The 22,234-nt window shown below is 45.6% G+C and overlaps 1 protein-coding gene across 1 annotated transcript in view; it reads left to right on the top strand.

The window, feature by feature from the left end:
* Positions 1-800: 800 nt before the first annotated feature.
* MPG (N-methylpurine DNA glycosylase) overlaps positions 801-22,234 on the top strand; it is an 88,638-nt gene continuing 67,204 nt past the window's right edge. Inside the window, exon 1 of the mRNA XM_082260224.1 lies at positions 801-866. The gene's annotated coding sequence lies outside the window, so the exon portion shown is untranslated. The remainder of the gene's footprint in view (positions 867-22,234) is intronic.

The raw sequence follows: 22,234 nt of genomic DNA, 5'->3' as shown, positions 1-22,234 counted from the left end.
CCCATGGGCAGTGGGGTGTCGGCAACAGCTGATATATGATGCGGTGTAACGTTAAAAAATACTACCCCGTGAAAATTCCCTACCCTCCACAGCTGTGAGCATGCGCAGTGGGAAGCTGCTCAGCTGTTCAATGACGTACATGCGCAGGAAGTGACTAGGGTAGGGAATTTTCACGGGGTAGGGTTTTTTAACGTTACAGCGGCACTGGAAGGCTTAATTTTCAGATACGTTTAACATAATGTGCTAGCATGCAATGCATACTAGCACATTATGACATTACCTTTCAGGGTACAAAAAAAAACCAAAGCGGTTCACTTTACATAGTAGATTTTTCCAAAGTCTATACACCAGACCAAAAAGAGGGACAGGTGAGGGGTAGTGATGAGCTTGGGGGTGGACTAGGATTGGAACCTAGTATGCCTGCATATGATTGGTTCATACAGGTGACAGCTTCCTAGTGAGCTTGCAAACATGGGTTCTGATCCGACACCTGAGCTCATCACTGCTAAGGGGGGACAGAGAGAGGCTTGGTTCCAATCAAAAATTGGACAGTCCCTACCAATGACAGACAGTTGTGAACTCTGCCAGGATATATAATGTTTGCAAGTGAGAGGATTGAAATGTCTGCGTTTCCTATAAATATGCCTTCTGCACACGTGAGGAATTGTCACTTCCGAACATTTCTACATGATTGTTGAACATCCTGCCTGTTTTATGAATGAATAATAAAGTTGGTTGTAAAGCATTTTTTTGCTAGCAATAAACTTTATTCCACTGAGTTTAGCCCGCACAATGTGGACAATCTCCGCCTCCCATATGTGACATCACTTCACTACGAGCAAGCTGCTTTAGCAGAGGCGCTTCAGGTATTAGTACGGGGCACATCATTTTCTGTGACAGAGCAACGTCTTTGTTGTGTGTGGTGTGAGGGGGCGGGACGTTGTATTACAAGGAACCTTCCAATGCGATAAATGAGGGAGAGAGTTCTGGTAGCTGAGTGAGTGACTTGTAACAGCGGAGGGGAGACCTCTGGACTACACCACTAGACATGTGCAATGCATCCACGAAAAGCAAATAAAAGTGTGCCATATGAATGAGGGTGGCAGGCTCATACTTAGAGTCAATAAGATTGTATCTGCTGTGAAGAACATTCCAGGCTTCATGTTATTGGGCTGATTCACTAATGAAAAGGTTTGTGTTCTGTCACATTGATACACCTACAAACGCATTTGTGCACGCTAAGGCTCCATGTACACGTGACGTTGTAAATGGCCGTTTAGAAGCAGTTGGGCGTTTTTTCAGAAGCCCCTGAACCCATCTACATTTTATCTTATCTGTCCATGTACACAGGGTCGTTTACAGTCATTTGCAGGCAGTTGAGTTCAGGGACGTTTTTTGGAACACAATTATTTGCGTTCAAATGTGTGTTTCCCGGCGTTTCAAACGCAGAAACGCGGCCGAACGTGACCAAACGTGACGAACGTACGTTGAGCCACATTATAAGTTTTTTTTTCTTCCATTCAAAATCAATGGTTCCCTATGGGAGCCTATTGATTTGAATGGAAGTCGCACCGCAAGTCGGATCAGGATAATGTGACTTGCGGTGCGACTTGCACTGTGAGAATCTTGAGGGGGAACTCCACACCAAAAATGGGAGAAAAACTGTGTGGGGGTCCCCCCCAGGTTCCAAACCAGGCCCTTCGGGTCTGGTATGGAATTTGAGGGTAGCCCCACGCCGAGAAAACGGCGTGGGGTCCCCCCCAAAATCCATACCAGACACTTATCCGAGCATTCAGCCCGGTAGGGCAGGAAGAGGGAGCGAGCGCCCCCCCCCCCGACCATACCAGGCCACATGCCATCAACATGGGGGGGTGTTGGGGCAGGGGGAGCTCTGCACCCCCCACCCCAAAACCCTGGCCGGTGGTTGTAGGGGTCTGCGGGCAGGGGGCTCATTGGAATCTGGAAGCCCCCTTTAACAAGGGGGCCCCCAGATCCCGGACCCCCTCCCTATGGGTATGGGGTACACTGTACCCCTACCCATTCACCCCATAAAAGGTAGTGTATGTAAATAATGACAGGAGACGTTTTGGAAAGTTTATTAAAAAATCTTCATCCGGTCTTCTCTGCTCTGGTCTTCTCCCTCTCCTGGTCTTCTGCTCTTTTGCTGTCCGCTCTTCTGCTCTTTTGCCCTCAGCCCTTCTCTTCTTCTTCCTCCGGTCCTCCTCCGACGATGTCTCCGGTAATTATGCCGGTCTCTGCAGCTTGTTATATAGCCATTGTGGGCGTGGCCCTCCGATGACGTCATGTTGGCGTGGCCCCCTCTTGTAACAGACAATTAAAGTGGGCTTCCAGATTCCAATGAGCCCCCTGCCCGCAGACCCCCACAACCACCGGCCAGAGTTGTGGGGATGAGGCCCTTGTCCTCATTAACATGGGGGCAAGGTGCTTTGGGGTGGGGGGTGCAGAGCCCCAAAGCACCAACACCCCCCCCATGTTGAGGGCATGTGGCCTGGTATGGTCCAGGGGGGGTGGGGCCGCTCGCACGTCCCCTCCCCCTTCCTGCCCTACCGGGCTGCATGCTCGGATAAGGGTCTGGTATGGATTTTGGGGGGGACCCCACGCCGTTTTTTCGGCGTGGGGCTACCCTCATTCCATACCAGACCTGAAGGGCCTGGTTTGGAACCTGGGGGGGACCCCCACACAGTTTTTTTTCCCATTTTTGGCGTGGAGTTCCCCCTCAAGATTCTCACAGCGCAAGTCGCGCCGCAAGTTGGATCATCCTGATCCGACTTGCGGTGCGACTTTCATTCAGATCAATAGGCTCCCATAGGGAACCATTGACTTTGAATGGAGGCAGAAAAAACGCTGCTGAAAGCAACGTGGCCAAACGTGCAATAACGCAAATGGAAAAAGCTACTGAAAGCACTTAACAGCTGCTTTTTCCCGGCATCAGAACTAGCTTTGCAGCGCGTTTTTTCTAACGTCCCGTGTACATGGAGCCTAAGGCATCTTGTATGTGAGAGTTTACGGGTACTGGCGCTTTTTCGCAGGCATAGCATCTGTTCATTTTACCTGCTGTATGTGTGGAAAAAACGCTGCAAAAAAGTAGCTGACCCTTTTGAAAAAAAGCAATCGCAGAGAACCAAATGGTGCTTTGGTGCACCTGAAAAAATAATGTTTCTCTTTCGTTCATTGATGGACACAGCTCCTGGTATTCATAACCATTGGGTTATACTGCCCCCTACAGGAGTAGGACTCTAGGCAGAAAAGAATTCTGGCTACACCCATAGGCAGTCCCAGGGGGTATACTCCCTCTCTCTGCTATAGCCACTTTGTTTTTTTTGCCTAGTCAGGAGTAAGGACCTAGTTCCTTGGTGGTATCTTTGGTCCTGGCAATTATTTATTTATTTATTTATTTATTTATTTATTTTTTGGATAGAAATTTTTTTCTTCTGGATTTTTTCTGTGAGATCTACAATCAGCTGCCAGACTGGGCGACGGGCTGGATAATCTAGATCCAGTGGTGACCCCAGTCTGGGGAGCGAGCGTACACAGACCTCTGTTCTCCGCTAGGTCAGCAGCAACATAGCCCCACTGGACAGGGGGTGCGCCGCCGGCAACCGGACGATCGACTGTGCGGGGGGGGTTCTACCTGGTGAGGGCTCCTGCCAGGGCCCCCCATCCTGCCTGGATCTGTCCCTGAGGCCTGGTCTCCCTCTTGGACCCCTGTATGCCTCGTGGTGCCACCAATTTGTTGTAGCCTGTGTATTACTATACACAGCGGCCATGTTTGTGAAGTCTGGTGGCCATTTTGCTGTGGTTTGCCATTGAAAATTGCGGCGGCTATGACAGTGGAGCCCTGTGGGCAGTGATTTTGGCGTAGGCAGCCCCTCCTCATCCCCTGGTGCTGACTCCTGGATAATTTTACTTCCTGATCGGCGCATGTGTAGTGCATTATCCTGGTGGCTTCAGGCGATTGTTTCTGCAGGTGGTGAGTCTGGTGGGGTCCTCTCCCTCTCTGCTGAGGATCGCTTGGTGCTTGTGCCTGGCAACCAGGTGGTGCTGCCAGTGTGGTGGGGGTTGTCCCTTAGCAGTATTTTACACCTTTTTTGGGATCCAGTGACTCATGGAGAATTTGGAGCACATTTCCCCACCTGATCCCATCTATCCATGCAATGACGGCGGTCCTGGAGTTCCTTGTGTCCCGGGAGGAGGTGGCTTGCGGGCGACGGGCTAGCAAAAAGCACCCCCCGCTTTCCCCTGTCTCATCAGATCCTGAATCTGATTCGGCCACCGCAGACGTGGGTCACCCTGCTGGGTCTGCATCTACTCGCCTGGAATCCTCTGATAGTGAGCATGATTCCTCCACATCTGCGGCCACGCACGAAAAGGCGCTGGCGGATGCACTGATTTTATCTGTGTGTGTGACACTAAAGATGGAGGACACAGCTGAAGCTGCAACGGAGGCGCAGGTAGCCTTTGGCACTCACAAGCCATCCAGAGCGGCAAAGGTGTTTCATTTCCCTGCCTATTTTGACAGAATTGTCGCTAAAGAGTGGGGGCGACCAAAGCGTCCTTGTGGGGTTCCTAAGAGCTTTTCTAGGCATTATCCCTATGAGGAGTCTCTTAAGAAGTGGACTGTGCCACCGATGATGGACCCTCCAGTTTCTAGAGTAAACAAGGCAACCATGATTCCAGTTGAAGAGTCTCCGGTCTTTGAGGAACTAGCTGACTAGAAGGCGGAGGCTGTGGCCCACAATATGTACACTCTGGCTAGTTCGCCAATGAGGCCGTTGTTCACCATTGCCCTAGTGTTGCAAACTCTGACTGAGTGGGCTAAGCTCTTATGCCGTGACCTGGAAGGGGAACAGCTCCCCCCTGCCTTTGCTGAGCTGGGGGACCAGCTGGTCCAGGGGCTGCAGGTTATCTGTGATGCCTCTCTGGATGCGGCTCCCCTGATGGCTTGCCTCTCTGTTTTGGCAGTGGTCCTTCAGCGTGTCTTTTGGCTCAAGTGCTGGTCTGCGGATCAGACTTCAAAAAAGGCCTTGCGTGATCTTCCTTTCCAAGGAGATCGCCTGTTTGGAGCTACCCTGGATGACATAATTAAAGGCCTCACAGGGGGGAAGAGTACTTTTCTTCCACAGGCTACTTAGGGCAAGGAACCCCTTCGTAGACCTGGGCCTTCCTTCTCAGCTCATAAGAAGTTTTTTTCCCCCCTCAGGGTCAACGGACAAGGGCTCATAGCCTTTCAGGGCCTCTTCAGGAGGATCCAAAGGAACCTGGTCTGGCAAGCCAAGATCGGGATTCTCCAGACCCGTGGATAATGCTCCTTCAGCATGAAGGTGCCCCCTTACCCATACCTGGGGTGGAGGCCTTCGCCGTGGACTTCCCTGGTTCAAGACCGCTTACAGGGCCTGTTTGGGGCGGTACAAGACCTGTTCCTTTAAGGGGTGATTTTCCCGGTTCTGACTTCGGAATGTTTTCAGGGTTTTTACTCAAACCTGTTCACAGTCCTCAGGAAGGAAGGAAGGCAAAGTGCATCCAATCCAGCACCTCAAGCTGCTTAACTGCTTTTTGAGGGTATAGAAGTTCAGAATGAAATCTATTTGAACGGTGGTGGCATCCCTGCATCAGGGAGATTTCCTCACCTCTATCGATATCAAGGATGCCTACCTTCACATTCCAATATGTGTCAGTCCCAGTGTTTTCTCCACTTTGCTGTTGGTGAGGAGCATTATCAGTTTGTGGCGTTACCTTTTGGTCTCGCCTCTACTCCTCGAGTCTTCACAAAATTGTTAGCCTCGGTGCTAGCTTTGCTACGCCAACGGCGGATCGTGGTACTAGGCTACCTGGGCGATCTTCTGTGAGCGGAGTCTCCCTCTGCTCTGGTGGAAAACCGGGAGATCACAATACGAACTCTGCGGGAGTTCGGCTGCATTCTAAATTTTCAGAAGTGTGCTCTGGCTCTGTCCACGAAGCTGGACTATCTGGGCCTTACTCTGGACTCGGCCTTAGCCAGAGTGCTCCTTCCTCTGGACAGAGGAAGTTTGAAGGCTTGCAGGCTGCAATTCGCCCCCTACTGTCCAACAGATGGTCGTCCCTCCGGACTTGGATGCGGGTGCTGGACCCAATGGTGTCTACCTTTTTTGAGGCGAGTCCATTTGCACAGTTCCATATGAGGTCCCTGCAAAGGGAGATTCTGACCAAATGGGAAAATACTCCGGAGTCTATGGACAATCAGATCCGGCTGAGTCAGGGAACGAGGGAGTCCCTAATATGGTGGCTTGGTTCTCCGGCACTTCGGCTGGCAAAATCCTACCTCCCCTTGTATTGGACAGTGGTCACCATGGATACCAGCCTGTTCGGCTGGGGAGGCGTTCTCGGCAAGCATTCTGCTCAGGGGATCTGGACGCTGGAAGAGTCCAGACTGCCGATGTTTTGGAACTCTGAGCGATCAGACTGTGTCTGGATCATTGTCGGATCATCTTCAGGGTTGTCCAGTGCTCATTCAGTTGGACAATGCCATGGCTGCGGCTTTCGTCAATCACCAAGGGGGCACAAGAAGTATTCTTGCGGCTCTGGAGGTAGCCGGCATTCTAAGGAGGGCAGAATGGTTCGTTCCAGCCCTCTTCACCGTACACATTCCGGGGGGTGGAAAATTGGTAGGCTGATTACCTCAGTCGGCAGGCGTTGGACCAAGGGGAGTGGTCCCTTCATCCGGAGGTGTTTCATCAGCTGTGTCTCCAGTGGGGCACCCCCAAGGTGGATCTGTTTGTGTCTTAGCTCAACAGAAAGGTGCAGAGGTTTTTAGCTCGGTCAAAGGATCCTCTGGTGGACACCACAGATGCGCTGGTGACCCCGTGGCGCCAGTATCGGCTGATTTACGCCTTCCCTCCTCTCAAGCTTCTGCCCAGACTTCTACACAGGATCGAGGCAGAAGGGATTGCGGTTATCTTAATGGCTCTGATGCAAAAAGTTTTTATTATCTTAAAGCGGAGTTCCGGGCAGAGAAACGTTTTTTTCTTGAACATACCCCCGGGACAGTCAGGGCTAGCACATTCCACAATGGCTAGCCTCTGATCTGTCCCGGTTCGCACTTACCTTTTAGAAGAAATACTTACTTAGAAATTTTCTTCCACAGCGTTTCCATCTCGGTTGTGGGCAGCTGAAGCCGGCGCGGTCCTCTTCTCTGTCTTCTTCCGCGTCTTCGTGTCCCAGAATGCACTGCACCGGCCCCTCTCGTCACTTCCGGTGCGGCGCCGCATTCCTAAACAGCTTCTGGGCATGCCCAGAAGCTGTTTAGCAGGGGAATGCGGCGTCGCCCGGAAATGACGAGCGGGGCCGGTGCGGCGCATTGATTCCTGGGAGCTATGACGTTTAGCTCCCAGGAATCATCGCGAGGCAGGAAGTGACGGGGTGAGCCTCGGCGCTGGAGGAGGAAGCTGTCATAGGTGAGTATTTACGATCGTCAATAAAAAGGTGAGTAAACAAAAAAAAAAAAAATAACTATCCAATTCCTTTTCAGGTGCGGCATACCTAGCGGAGGGGCACAAAAAAAAAAAATATTTTTTGTGCCCGGAACTCCGCTTTAATGGCTCTGGACTGGCCTCGTCGGGCTTGGTACGGCGATCTGGTGCGGCTGTTTGCCAAGGTTCTTTGGAAGCTTCCTCTCAGGGAGGATCTGCTGTCCCAAGGACCGGTCTTCCATCCTGCTTTACAGTCGCTGGCTTTGATGGCTTGGCTGTTGAACGCCAGGTTTAAGGATGGGGGTTTATCTGAATTGGTGTTTCCTACACTGTTGAAAGCAAATCTACTTCTATGAAGAGCTACCATCGTACATTGTGTGGTGTGAGTCGCTTGGGGTTCATCCTCGCTCCTTCTTGGTGTCTCAGATCTTAACCTTCCTTCAATGGAGGGTTGAACAGAAGTTGGCCTTGAGTACCATCAAGGGCCAAGTGTTGGCTTTGGCAGTGTTCTTCATACGACCTTCGTCCATACACTCAGTGATGCGTACCTTTCTTCAAGGTGTCCGACATTTGGTCCCTCCAGTACGGGCTCCATTGCCGCCTTGGAATTTCAATTTGGTGCTTTTAGCTCTACACAAGCCTCCCTTTAAAAATATTCGGGAGACTCCCCTGCTTACGCTGTCCCAGAAGGTGGCCTTTTTGGTGGCTATTACCTCTGCACGCAGGGTGTCGGAACTGGCGGCGTTATCCTGTCGTTCACTCTATCTGGTGATTCACAAGGATAAGGTGGTTCTTCGCCCCTGTCCGTCTTTCCTTCCAAAGGTTGTCTCTGATTTTCATTTGAATGAAGACATTGTGTTGCCTTCCCTAAGTCCCAGGCCTAAACATCAGAAGGAAATTGCCTTGCATGCCTTGGATGTGGTCTGGGCAATTAGGGTGTAGCTGGCAGCTACTGAGTCTTTCAAGTCAGACTCTCTCTTTTTGCTCACAGATGGACCTCGAAAAGGGTTGTCCGCTTCCTCTGCGACTTTTTCCAGATGGATCAGACAGACGGTGGTTCAGGCCTATTTCATCAGGGGTCAGGTTCCTCCTTTCCTTGTCAAGGCGCACTCTACTCTGGCGCTTAGTGGCTCCTGGGCCTTTCATCATCAGGCGTCAGTGACGCTGGTTTGCAAGGTGGCCATTTAATCATCGGTGCACACTTTTATACAGTTTTATAAAGTGGATGAGTTGGCATCTGCGGATGCTTCCTTTGGCCGCAAGGTTTTGCAGGCTGCTGTTTAAGAGGACCTGGTCCTCTTTGGAGCCCAATTTTGTAATGATTAAGCACACAGTCAGTGTGTGAAACGCGTCTACCTTGTCATGATTGTCATAATTTGGATGTCCAGTCAATAAATCTGGATTTTGACTCAACCTGGAGTGCTGCCAATTCCTTTTCCTTTATCAAGTTTTAACGGAGGCGAGCCGGGGCATGCACCTGTATGAGTCATCAAACCAAAAGGGTTCCCCTTGGGTGGGACTTTAAAGGCACCAAAACATATGACAAAAAAGATATATAAAAAGAGAAAACTTTATTCAATTATACAGAAATGTAAAAACAGTAGGCAAGCTATAAATTACTCCACATGGAACAGTGAAACTTAGACCACTTGACCCCCGGGTTTGACCCGACGCGTTTCGGAGTGTAAACTGGACTCCTTCCTCAGGGGTGCCCTTGGAGGGTGGTCTGTAGGTAGTTAACATATAACAATTACTTGTCACATATTCCAAAAGATATACAATACATTGAAAGTCAATTTATATAATAAACTTACACAGTTCACTGGGGTGGGAGATATGGGTTGCCTGCCTGGTATTTAAAAGCAAATGGTCAGCATGCCAACGTTGTCCACTAGGGGTGCCATCTGGTTATCCTAGAAAGTCTAGGGATCTTAAATGAACTCCTGAATACACGTTATCAGCAATTGCCCGCTGTCTAGTCTCAAGGAGAGGCTAGAAGGAAGGTTTTTAGCATTGTCACAAATGCAACATAAAAATTTAACTAATCCAATGCAATTTGATGTATGTACTTAATGCCAGTATCCCGAGGCTGTCATCATAGAGTGAGCTGGGCATGATTGTGCTGAATAGCAGATTTGGTTGCTTACCTATAGCCACGATAGTACAAATGTCCCTGGTGGGTGTTGGAGCTTAAAGAGTCCTGTGTGTCCGGCGAGGGAGCAGGCAGCTCTCATGTCGGACCAACAGGGCTTAAAAAGCAGCGCCATCAGCTGAAACGATCATCAGCTGTGTGATGCCGCTTGCTCAGCTGATTGCCTATTAGGTTCCCTGAAGCCCATCAGCCGAGCACGCCCCCGACCTGAAGTGATCCGGCGGAAGCGCGGACGGCCGGTGCGTTCAGGCAATTACACGACCTTGAGCAGTGAGTCCTTGTCTCTTCTCTTTGGAGCCCACCTGAAAAAAAAACAACACACTCTCATTTTGTTTGGTTGAGCTACTGTTGTCTGGTTGGCTAATGTTTAGTCTTGGGAATTTTATTGGTTGTTCCCATCCCTCATGTTTAACACTGCTTTGGGACGTCCCAATGGTTATGAATATCAGGAGCTGTGTCCGTCAATGAACGAAAGAGAAAATGGGATTTTTGACTTACTGTAAAATCCATTTCTCTGATATTCATTGACGGACGCAGCACCCACCCCTCTGCAGAATTATTATTTTTCTGACACTGCTTGTAACAAAAAATGAGTGGCTATAGCAGAGAGAGGGAGTATACCTCCTGGGACTGCCCATGGGTGTAACCAGAACTCTTTTCCGCCTAGTGTCCTACTCCTGTATGGGGCAGTATAACCCAATGGTTATGAATACCAGGAGATGTGTCTGTCAATGCACAGGAGAGAAATGGATTTTACGGTAAGTCAAAAATCCATTTTTTCCCCATGGGTGTGGGTGGCATTAAAAATTATTGCCAGGGTAGATAAAAATCTGATTTTTTAGATTTAAATTAGATTTTTTTATTTAAATTTTGGATTTCTTAAAATTTTTAATATTTTTTTTTTTTAAATAAATTGCTTTTGGGGTAAAATCTATAAAGATAGTTTTCTATTTAAGATGCATTAATAATTTTGTTTATTCAGCATGAAATGGAGCTTAGTTATGTAGCATGAGGCTGTGTATTCTGCAATATTTACATTATTTGGTAAACTCATTCAATGAATCCAAGCTCTGCAACTGCATTGATGCATTCATACAATTTCACACTAACTATCAGAGAATGAGTCCTTACATTTAAAGAGCACCTGTCATTTCAGATCCATCATGGCAGCGCCTGTTAGTGGGCATCCACTCACCTGCTGCCGCCACTTCCCTTAACTTGTTGTGTCATTGCCGCATCACCAGCTGTTCCTATAAAGTGAATGGAACTGACGGTCAACAGCGGATCAGAGGAGAGATTTAAATTGAGTTGGTTTAAATCAAGCCTTTTTACTGGTGATTTAAATAGATTTGATTTAAATCAAATCCACCCTGATTAATGGCAGCCCCACAATGTCAGCTAAGGAGGTTTTGGAAATGTGTGCGGATTGCCAGACCCTGATACAGTGTAATTCTAGGTTTATAAAGCGATACGTACAGAGCTGTAAAATAAAAATAGGACATTTTACATTTCAGTGCAGTCATTTATACATACATTTATGTGCCTATACGCATGTCTAAAGGAAAGCCTTTACAGAACATTTTCCTCAGGATCTTTCTGTCAATTAGATCCTACATATAAATCTTTGTAATTGATTACATCTGTGTGCAAGAAATCCAATCCTTATATCCGCAATTCTTCTGGTAATGCGCAGAATGAAAGTGTGCATTCAGGTAATTTATTATTGGAGAACAGATAATTTGGCTACAGTAATGGAATTATTAGTACAGCACGATATAGAGTGTGTTGAGTTTGTGTACTGCTAATATTACAGTATCTGTGACAAGCGCTGTCTGTCACTATGAGAAAGCAGTAACCCAACGTGCTCCTGAGGCGCCCCGTATAAGGGCAGGTAGTGCGGCTGTGGAGGAGTCTCATTTACCTGTTCCTGAGACGCCTTAGATTTAAAAATGGCGCCTCCCGGCGCCATGTCACCGCGCATTCTATGCCGCTGCTCAGGAAAGGCTCGTACATGTTTGGCTATTTCCGGGAATAGCCGAATGTATACGAGCTTTCCGAGCGGCGGCGGCGCATGCGCAATGACATGTTGCACAGAATGTGTACTGACCACACCCCAGAAACATAATTTCCCGCTAGTGTGATTGGCTCACCAAAAGTCTGCTTAAGATACAAGTCAGATTTCAGGCAACCCCTGCAACAAAAATAATTTTTGGTGAGATAGGAACACGTCTAAAGGGATACAGGCCCAGCAGATTTCCTCACTGGTGCTCTGCAGCTGCACAGCTGATTGATAATTATGAAACCACTCCCATTAGACCCACTCAGCACAGGGGCACAGAGGAACAAACAGGGATTTCTTCAGAATAACAAATGGTAGGAATCTGCAACAAAGTTTGTTATAATCCTTGCAATGTACATAAATCATCTAGAGGAAATGTTTTTTTTCTCAACAAAAGTGGAATTATACTTTAAAGTTTCAGCAACTTCAAAGTAGTTCATGCACTACGTTGGTCTGACTTTCATGCAGCTTGAGGGCCATAGACTTCAATGTTAACCCAGAAGTTTCGTAAAAGTCGTACCTGAATGTTATACAATGCAACTTGTGTGCAACAGTTGTCTATTATTACTGGCCAAAGTCGTATCCAAGTTGCACCCATTCAAAATTGCACTCCAAAGTCGGGGGCAACTTTGGAGCTGTACAAGTATGAATGGAGCCTAAAAGGGTCCCTGAATAACATCCAAAAAGTGAAGACTTGGAGACAGATGGGTTTTACCCATAAATATTTAGGAAGAGTTTCCAATCAGGTTAGGGCTCCTTTTTGGGACCAGTGCTGCAAGAGCAACATGTGAGGACACATGGAGAATGCATGTCCAGCCTATAGATCTAAATGACAGAAGATATGTCTGAGCTGAGCAGAGATAAGTATGCATGTAAACAGGCTAGAAGTCCAATCTGATGTCTGAGAGTTATGCCTCGTACACACGCAACGATTATTGGCCGACCGATCGTCCGACTTTTGTCTAGAGTGGTGTTTTGTTGGTTGGAATGTGCCTAGACTGCACACGAATTTTCTCGGCCAACAAAAATCTACTTCTGAAGTGATGTCATGTGCTGGTTTACTTTCCGTGTGTTTTTTCTTCTCTGAGCATGCCCAATCTTGCTCATCAGATTTTTGTCTGCCGAAATCTGTACTGACTGACGGAAAATCGGCCGTTGTGTTGACGGCCAACAAAAATTTTATAGCCTGCACACCAGATTTTTTTCGGCCGAAAAGTCGGAGTCAGTTGTCGGAAGCATTATACTAACAAGCCGAAAATCGGCCGATCGGACGTTGGCCGAAAATTCACGGCCAATTATCGACTCGTGTGTACGGGGCTTTAGTCCAGCAGAGAAGTTGAGACTGAGGCAGTTCTTATTTGATAAGTAAATAAAGCAGTGCAACAAACAGCCAAGAGGCAGGAAGTTTTTGTGGATGCATTGTGTGGTAACATTATAGTGATTTTTACTTTTTTAAAATAATTAAAAAATCCCTCTGCTGTGATTCATAAATTACAGCCTTTGATGATACTGCACCTGTACAATGACTAAGCATTGGGAGGGGATGGAAACACAACAGCAGACATACTAACTATAAAGGAGGGTACACACTATTAAAAAAAATCAGGGGAATGATCGTTCGGTTTTCCTCGATGTTCCACAGAAATTCTAATCCGAGGATGGAACTAATGTACGGAAATCCCCATACGACAAAGGCTTTTTTTGTTGTTTATTGTTTCTAATCGTATGCAGTCTTTCGTATCTGATTTTTCTTATGGGAAAACAGTACACAATAAATGAAAATCAAGTTCTGTTCACATATAAGAAACATTTTGGAGTTTGTATTTCTTTCAGAAATTTTTGTTTGGAGAGTCTGAATTGAATGTCAAAAGTTGTCTACACACACATACGAAAATTGAACGATCGTGCCTCGTATGGAACTTTTTTCTGATTTTATTATAGTGTGTACCCCACTTGCCTGGGTAGTAGCTGCAATTCCAGACTCTGACCTGTTATTTCATCCTCAAGTCCAATCCCTGTCAAAAGCCTGTAGACTTCACCTCTATAACTTCTCTAAAATGCACCCCTTTTTAACTAATGAAACCACCTAGCTACTCATTCACTCCCTTGTTATCTCTTTCCTTGACTATTGCACAGGGCTGTGGAGTCGGAGGAAATTTGGGGTACCTGGAGTCGGAGTCGGCAAACAATGCACCGACTCCGACTCCTACTAAATTTAGATTGGAATTTAAAAAAAAAGCAAGTTTAAATGTCCCAATTCCCAAAAAGTTATAATTAATGACTTGGTATAAGGAAACTTATAATTGAGGAGGTCAAATGTAAAAAGGAGGAACCACAGAAAGTTCTGAAAGGACGTTTTGTCTTCCTTAAAATGGATGCATGCACACGTCACTGAGTCAATTACTTTGCTATTAATGTTAGATTTGTGGTTGAAAATAGTAAAACAATAACACGGACCCTCGGATTAAAGGACACTCAGGCACATCACACCAGTGATTACCTTCAGAAGTTAGTGGAGGGTGTTCTAGAAGATTTTGAAATTACAAAGGAACAGATTTTATGTGTTGACAGATAATGCTTCTAACATATATAAAAAAGGGCAACAAGGCAATATGTAAAAACATATAAATGTGACCAGTAGCGCAAAAAGTGGTGATAAGATCACATCACCACAAAAGTGAATAGTCCTTCTATTCAATAGTTACACATGAGACCACAGAATAAACAATCTTCAGAAAAAAAGTCCATCATAACATCAGAATGGCCATCCATAAATACCTGCATCCAAACATGTGAACTTGATGGGATGTAGATTCAATAAGTGGATATGGCGGGTCACCTCTTAACACCACCACCGTGCAAGCAAAGGGGAGTAGGTCACACTCACCGACATTAATGGCTCAGCCACTCTCCTGGATAAGCAAAACACGCCAAATGTCAGCAATTCCACCATGGATAAACTCAAATGCTTGTCAAGATGAAAGAGGATCAGTGTACTCCGTAACCTCACCTCACTCACATGAGTTTATCCATGGTGGAATTGCTGACATTTGGCGTGTTTTGCTTATCCACGAGAGTGGCTGAGCCATTAATGTCGGTGAGTGTGACCTACTCCCCTTTGCTTGCACGGTGGTGGTGTTAAGAGGTGACCCGCTATATCCACTTATTGAATCTACATCCCATCAAGTTCACATGTTTGGATGGAAATTCTGATGTTATGATGGACTTTTTTTATGAAGATTGTTTATTCTGTGGTCTCATGTGCAACTATTGAATAGAAGGACTATTCACTTTTGTGGTGGTGTGATCTTATCACCACTTTTTGAGCTACTGGTCACATTTATATGTTTTTACATATTGCTTTGTTGCCCTTTTTTATATATTTTAATATTTTAAGTAGCAGCATTAGGGATTGTCAGTTGGGTTGTCCTGAAGCGCTTGGGGTTGTTCACTTTTATATTGGGGCAGGCCTTGTGAGCACTTTCTTTAATGCTTCTAACATGTTGAGCACAATTGAGAAGATGAACGCAGATGAAGAAGGGAACAAACAGATATTAGAGTTAAGGCCCGTACACACGAGTCGAAATTCGGCCGGGAATTTTCGTCCGACGACCGATCTGCCGATTTTCGGCTTGTTACTATGATGCTTCCGACAACCGACTCCGACTTTTCTGCCGAAAAAGTAACTGTTTCAGCCAGGGCCCCGAAAACAGATGCAATTTTGAAAAGACGTGCAGGAAAAGGAGCCATTTTGGATCAAACAACTCGCTGGGGAAGCACTTATTTAATGGTGATGCGTTTGCTTGAACTTAAAGACTTCATAGAAGAAATAGACAATGAAAATCTTGCATTAACTGAAAGCCAGTGGACACAAACAAAAGAGCTGGAGAACCTTCTTTCTCACCCCTTCACTGTCACCAAGAGGTTGCAATGTGACGATGTAACCCTGGGTAAATTCCTCTTGTAATGGAAGAGCCTGTTATATCGCCTGAACAAAAATGGAGGGTTAATAGCTGAGGGCATTGCATCTTCAATGATGAAAAGAGAGTCTTTTGCTGGAAAATTAAATCTTGTTAGCGGCTATTTATGTCGACCCAATGAGCCGACTTATGTTGAACAGTGAACAGACTGCTACTGGGAAAAAGGCCCTCTATGATGTAGCAGTTCGCATGAAGGGATTACGACCTGAAATACCTCCACAGGATGAAGTTCTTTTAAGCAATAGTGGTAACTTATAAAACAGGAGTTTTATAAAGCACTAAAAGAAGTTGAAAAGTATGATCGCTCATCAAAACTTACTGTTGAAGAAGCCATCCTTGTTTATCCAGAGATCGTTAGTGATGTGGCCAGAATAGTTACTGCAATGCCACCCACCCAAGTCAGTGTCGAAAGATTAATAAATATTAATACAGAGGAGTCGGGGAGTCGGAAGTACAAAAAACTGAGGAGTCGGAGTTGGAACATTTATCTACCGACTCCACAGCCCTGCGTATTGCAACTACCTTCCTATAAGCCTACCTCTACACAGGGTATCCCTACTTCTGTCTGTAATGAATGCTTCTGCCAGACTCATCCACCTTACCAACTGCTTAGGGTTTACCACCTCTCTCTGCCAATCCCTCCACTGGCTTCTGATTGATTAAAAATATTAACAAAAACATACAGGACCATTCACAACTCTGCCCCAAGTTACATCACCAATCTTATCTCTAAATACCACCCAAATCTTCCTCTTCACTCTTCTCAAGACCTCTAACTCTCTAGCTTTTTTGTCTCCCGCTTCCATGCTCATGCTCATCTCCAATACTTCTCCAGAGCCTCTCCAATACTCTGGAGCTCTTTACCTCAATCTGACTATCTCCTACTCTGTTCACATTTAGACAATCCTTGAAACCCATTTCTTTAGGGAAGCCTATCCCGCCTCCACCTAAGACTGAACTTTTAATTCTTCCATTAACTTATCCCTTACACCTATTACCTTTTGAACCACTTGCCCCACTCTAGTAGAATGTAAGCTCTTATGAGCAGGCAGGGCCGGTACAAGAATTTTTGTGTACTTAGGCGAAGGTGCATTTAGCCTGGTTCACACTGATGCGGTGCGGGAAACGCACAATATTCGCTGCGTTTCCACACATCGCACCGATTTGCAACCCCGTTTTTTTCATACGATCTGCTGTGGATGTCAATAAATGTTAACAACACCCCAAATGCAGGTCGCAATGCAGGTCGCAGAACGCAGTGTGTTTGCCTGAATTGGATTGCATGGCTGTGAATACCCATGTAATTGGATTTTAGTGCGGCTAAAAAAAAAAAAAAGGGTCCTGCACTTTTTATGTATGGATGCAGTGCGATTTGAGCAATACAAAATGAATGGCTCATTGCACCAATCAGGCATCGCATTTGATTTGCACAGGAATGCGGTGTGATTCCTGTGCAAATCGCGTGATGTGCACCCACTGTGAACCCAGTGATTGTAAAGTCTCCTTTTTAAAAAAATATAAAAATAACAAACATGGTATACTTACCTCCTCTCTGCAGTGGTTTTGCACAGGGCAGCCCGGATCCTCCTCTTTTCGGGTCCCTCTTCGCTGCTCCTGTGCCCTCCCTCTTGTCGAGTGCTATGGGGGCACCCGAGTCGAGCTGCAGCTCCTTGTGTCCCCTTCCTCTCCTGATTGACTCTCTGACTTTGATTGACAGCCGCGGGCGCCAGTGGCGCCGCAGCTTTATCTCAGCCAATCAGGAGAGAGAATCCCGGACGGCCGAAGGACTTGTGGACATCGCTGGACAGAGAGGGGGCACAGGTAAGTATAAGGTCTCCTGCACACTGGATGTTATCAAAACGTCAGTAGAAAGCTGTAGAAGGAGTTTTTCAGCTTTTCTAGCTTTTTTTTTTTTTTTTTGCAAAAGTATATTCCCACAAAATCTTATGGCTCAGAAATGTTGATAAATGCTGAATAGCCAAGTTTTTCAGCTTTTATCAGAGTTAGAGCATTTTTACAGCTGAAAAATGCCTCTTAAAACTCACAAATTCTGGGGGTTTTTTTCCAGCTAGAAAATGCCCCTGCCAAAAACTACTGATAACAGCCTATGTGTGCATGGACATATAGGATAACATGCTAGGGAGTTTACTGGCTGCCAAAAATGTCTGACGCCAAAAAACGTCCAGTGTGCATGAAGCCTTTGGGGTTGCTGGGTAGGCTGCTACACACAGAAGGCTTTTAATCTTAATACATAGAATGCATTAAGATAAAAAAAAAAAAACTTCCTGCCTTACAGCTCCTTTAAAGATGACACTAAAACCTGGAGTTTCAAAAATAATTGTGCCTGGAGTTCATCAAGTAAGCACTCATGCAGAGCAGATCAGCACGCTACCATGACAGCTTCTGTTTACATTCCACAGCATATCAGGGAGATGACTGGTTAATATAAACAAAATGGGATGAAAAGGTGCCAGCATCACAGATGGTAGGGGAAGTAAGAGGGGTTAGCAGGTCAGGCAGACAGTGCAACATGAATGGCTGTGGATTTCCAAACTGGATTGTTGTTCAGTGTTTGCATGGTTTGGAATCTGGAAGAGCTTGTTTTAGAAGTATTTCCCTAGTGGTTAAGAACATTTAATCAATTGATGTCCATAGCCTGGCTACACATTCAGTTTAACTCATTGAAATGTGCCTCTTTTTTACAGTTGTATATAGTGCTCAGAAAACCTGTTAAACTATGTTGAACACAGATTTGTTGATTGCCACTTTAAGCAACCTGCTAACAGGCTTTAGAAAGGCTCGGTTCACACTTGCCCGTCTACGGGCTGGTTGCAGATGCACGAATCGCACCTGTTCCCGCATCGGCAACCACCTGCAGCCAAATCTCACTGCTCTTACAAGACACGCGAGCCTGCTATTCACCCCCATGTATCTCAGCCCCCAGCGTTTCCCTATGGCCTCTTTTCAAAAAGGTGCATGCACCTTTTTCCTGCGAGAAACGCGGGGACAGCATTCCTGAGCAAACAGGGGTCGCACAGCCCGCAGTAGCGTGAACCTAGCCTGAAGCTTCGTACACACGATCAGATTATCAGACGACTAATCGTCCCTTTTTGTTGCATGCTATATCTCATATCGAAAGTAAAAAGGTTACTCAACTTACGAAAATTTTCGTATGACAAAATACAACTTCGGAAGTAAGGTAATGTGTTGAATTGTTTTGTAATGTATTCTTTAGTTTCCAAGCATGCGTAGTCTTGCTCTGACGATTTTTTTCATATGAAAACTGTACTAATTAAACAAAAATCTGACGTTGTGTTCACATACGTTAAAACATTTTATAGCATGCACCTTCAGTTTTCATCGTCCAAAAAGTCAGATTCGGCTGTCGAAAGCACTATACTAACAATCGCACAATCGCTCGTCGTATGAAATTTTACTTCCAATTTTCTTATTGTGTGTACAGGGCTTTAGTTGGCTTTCAATAAGTTTTAAGAAGTGCTAAAGCCTGCTGGCAGCTTGCTTAACCAGTTCTTGACCGCCTGCCACGGTTTTACTGCAGCAGGCAGCCCCTCCTGCGCGAACCGACATAGCACTACGTTGGTCGTGCGCCTGCTACTAGGGGGCGAGCACGCGCCTGCGCACTCCCACCCCCACTAGGCAGCGGGGCTGCTGATGCACGGGGCTGGCGGCACCGATTGCCGCCGGCCACCCACCATTGCTCCCTGCTTATAGAGAAGAACGGTCAGCTGTTGTAAACACAGCTGACCGTTCTCTCTGAGATGATCAGAGGGCATGTGATCCTTCTATGTAGGATCACAGGTCTCTATGGTAATTTCACAATCCCCTCCCCCCACAGTCAGTAAACACTCCCCTAGGCTTATTAAAAAGAATAGCGCACACATGTAAAAGAAATGACTATCAAATATGGAGACAATCCATAAATAAAAATGGGGATTTAGTCCCACCATATGGCCATATCGTGCTCAAGCCCACCACTCCCCTAGGCTTACATTTAACCCTTTGATCACATACTAGGTTTACCCCTTCCCTTCCAGTTCATTATTACAGTAACCGTGCATGATTTTAGCACTGATTTAGCACTGATGTCAATGTAACATTTGCGCAAACCAATCAAAATATGCTTATTGCGATTTTTTTTACCAAAAATATGTAGCAGAATACAAATTGGCCTATAAGGATGGAAAAAAATTGATTTTACATTTTTTTGGGGAATGTTATATAACAGAATGTGAAAAAAAAAAAAAAAAAATATATATATATATATATATATATATTTTTTTTTTTTCAGAATTGTCGCTCTTTTTTTGTTTAGCCACTTTAAGACCGGGCCTATTTTTGACACTTAGTGTTTACAAGCTAAAATCATTTTTTTATGCTAAAAAAAATTACTTAGAACTTGAGTCCCAAACATTATATATTTTTTTTTTAGCAGAGACACTAGAGAATAAAATGGAGATCCTAGCTATATTTTTTATCACACCGTATTTGCGCAGCGGTCTTCCAAACGCAATTTTTAAAACAATTCCCTTTTTTGTATTAAAAAATAAGAAAACCGTTAAGTTAGACCAATTGTTTTCCATAATGTGAAAGATAATGTTACGCCGAGTAAATAGATACCCAACATGTCATGCTTCAAAATTGCGCACGCTCGCGGAATGGAGACAAACTTTGGTACTTAAAATCCCATAGGTGATATTTTAAACATTTCTACAGGTTACCAGCTTAGAGTTACAGAGGAGGTTTAGGGCTCAAATTATCGCTCTAACAATTGCGGCGATACCTCACATGTGTGGTTTGAACACCGTTTACCTTTGTCGGCGGGACCTCTGTATGTGTTCGCTTCTGTGCGCGAGCTAACAGGGAGAGGGTGCTTTAATTGTTTTTTTCCTTATTTATTTTATTTATTTATTTATTTTTTTAAATAAATAAATTGATCATTTTTATTCCTATTACAAGGAATGTAAACATCCCTTGTAATAGAAATAGGCATGACAGGTCCTCTTTAATGTGAGATCTGGGGGTCAAAAAGACCTCAGAGCTCACAACTACACTAAAAAAGGATAAAAAAAAAACGTTGAAAGAAAATCGGCCCTTTAAACCGGTTGCTAGGCAACGACGTTTGACGTCGCTCTTGTCCTCGGTAAGTGGTTATAGCGCAAAAAATAAAAATCGCACATGTGATCAAATACCACCAAAAGAAAGCTCTATTTGTGGGGAAAAAAGGACATCAATTTTATTTCGGTACAGCGTCGCACGACTGCAAAATTTTCTGTTAAAGTAATGCAGTGCCGAATCGCAAAAAATGGCCTGGTCATTAAGGGGGCAAATCCTTTTGGTCCAGAGCTGGTTAAAGTGGCAATCCTGTGCGACAGTGGACTGCAACCCTGGCCACGCAGACATGGTAAAGGAGTCTAGTGGGCCGAAAGGGTCCAACTGAGGTTTTCACCCAGCACAAATTTTACAAGATTCACCTGTCGAATGGGGATTGTTTTGGAGCACAGTATTCACTGTGCTGGGGCATCCCTTATATCTCAACTGCTTGGTGTGCAGGTAAGCAGCCTTCTCTGAAGTTTCCTGTATCAATGGTTCTCAGTGGTTCAGTGTAAGCTTGCCTTGGCCCTGGCGTCCATTTCCAGGGCATTGGATGTCTGGACAGAAAATGTTGATTCCATGCTAAAGAGAGCTACAGAGGACACAGCAGAAGGCTAAGCTATACAAGAGCTAAAACTTGCGTCAGTCTTTTTGGGCGAGGCCCCACTTGACGTTATTCACTCTGTGGCTCAGGTTATACTCTGGTCTCTAATGGCCAACTGTATCATTGTTGTGGTCTTGGCTGGCGGATCCAATTTCAACCAGGCCTGGTGTAAGATTCCTTTTGAAGGATCTTCTCTCTTTGGTAATACGTTAGACATTGCCAGGGCCACAGGTGTTAAGTCCGTGGTTCTTGCCTCTCAAGACAGTTTAGGCAGTTAATTCAGGCCACTATGGAACACATAGGCCTGGGGCCCTCTATGCTTCAGTGTATCTCATCCTTGTACTCTTGCCCGACAGCAGCAGTTAAAGTTAACGAAACATGCTCTGATTTCTTCGCAATTTCTAATGGCACGCGCCAGGGGTGCCTCTTTCATTATTGATTTTCATTCTCTCTCTGGAGCCCTTCCTCTGCACAGTCAGGTTAGACCCTGGGATCTTGGGGTTCCGGAAGCCCTCTGGAACTCATAAAGTGGCTGCCTTTGCGGACGACCTGATTTTCTTTCTGACAGATCCACTACAGTCTTTGCCTCAGTTACTACATGCTCTGCATGTGTACGGCACTTTATCGCATTTTTGGATACATTTCGCTAAATCCTCTGCTCTACCTATTTCCCTGGATCGGGATATGATAGATGAACTTCGCCCTTCTTTCTCATTTAGTTGGGTGACTGATTTCATAGGCTACCTTGCTGTCAACTTAACCCCAGACCCTGCAGCCCTCTTGTAGCTAACTTTGACCCTCTTCTTTCGCAGCTTCAGACTGACCTGCTTCACTGGCACATGCTACTTTTAACTTGGTTTG

Source organism: Pelophylax lessonae, assembly GCF_965119305.1.
Source record: "Pelophylax lessonae genome assembly, chromosome: 6".
NCBI lineage: Eukaryota > Metazoa > Chordata > Amphibia > Anura > Ranidae > Pelophylax > Pelophylax lessonae.
This window is presented reverse-complemented; position numbering and strand designations above follow the sequence as displayed.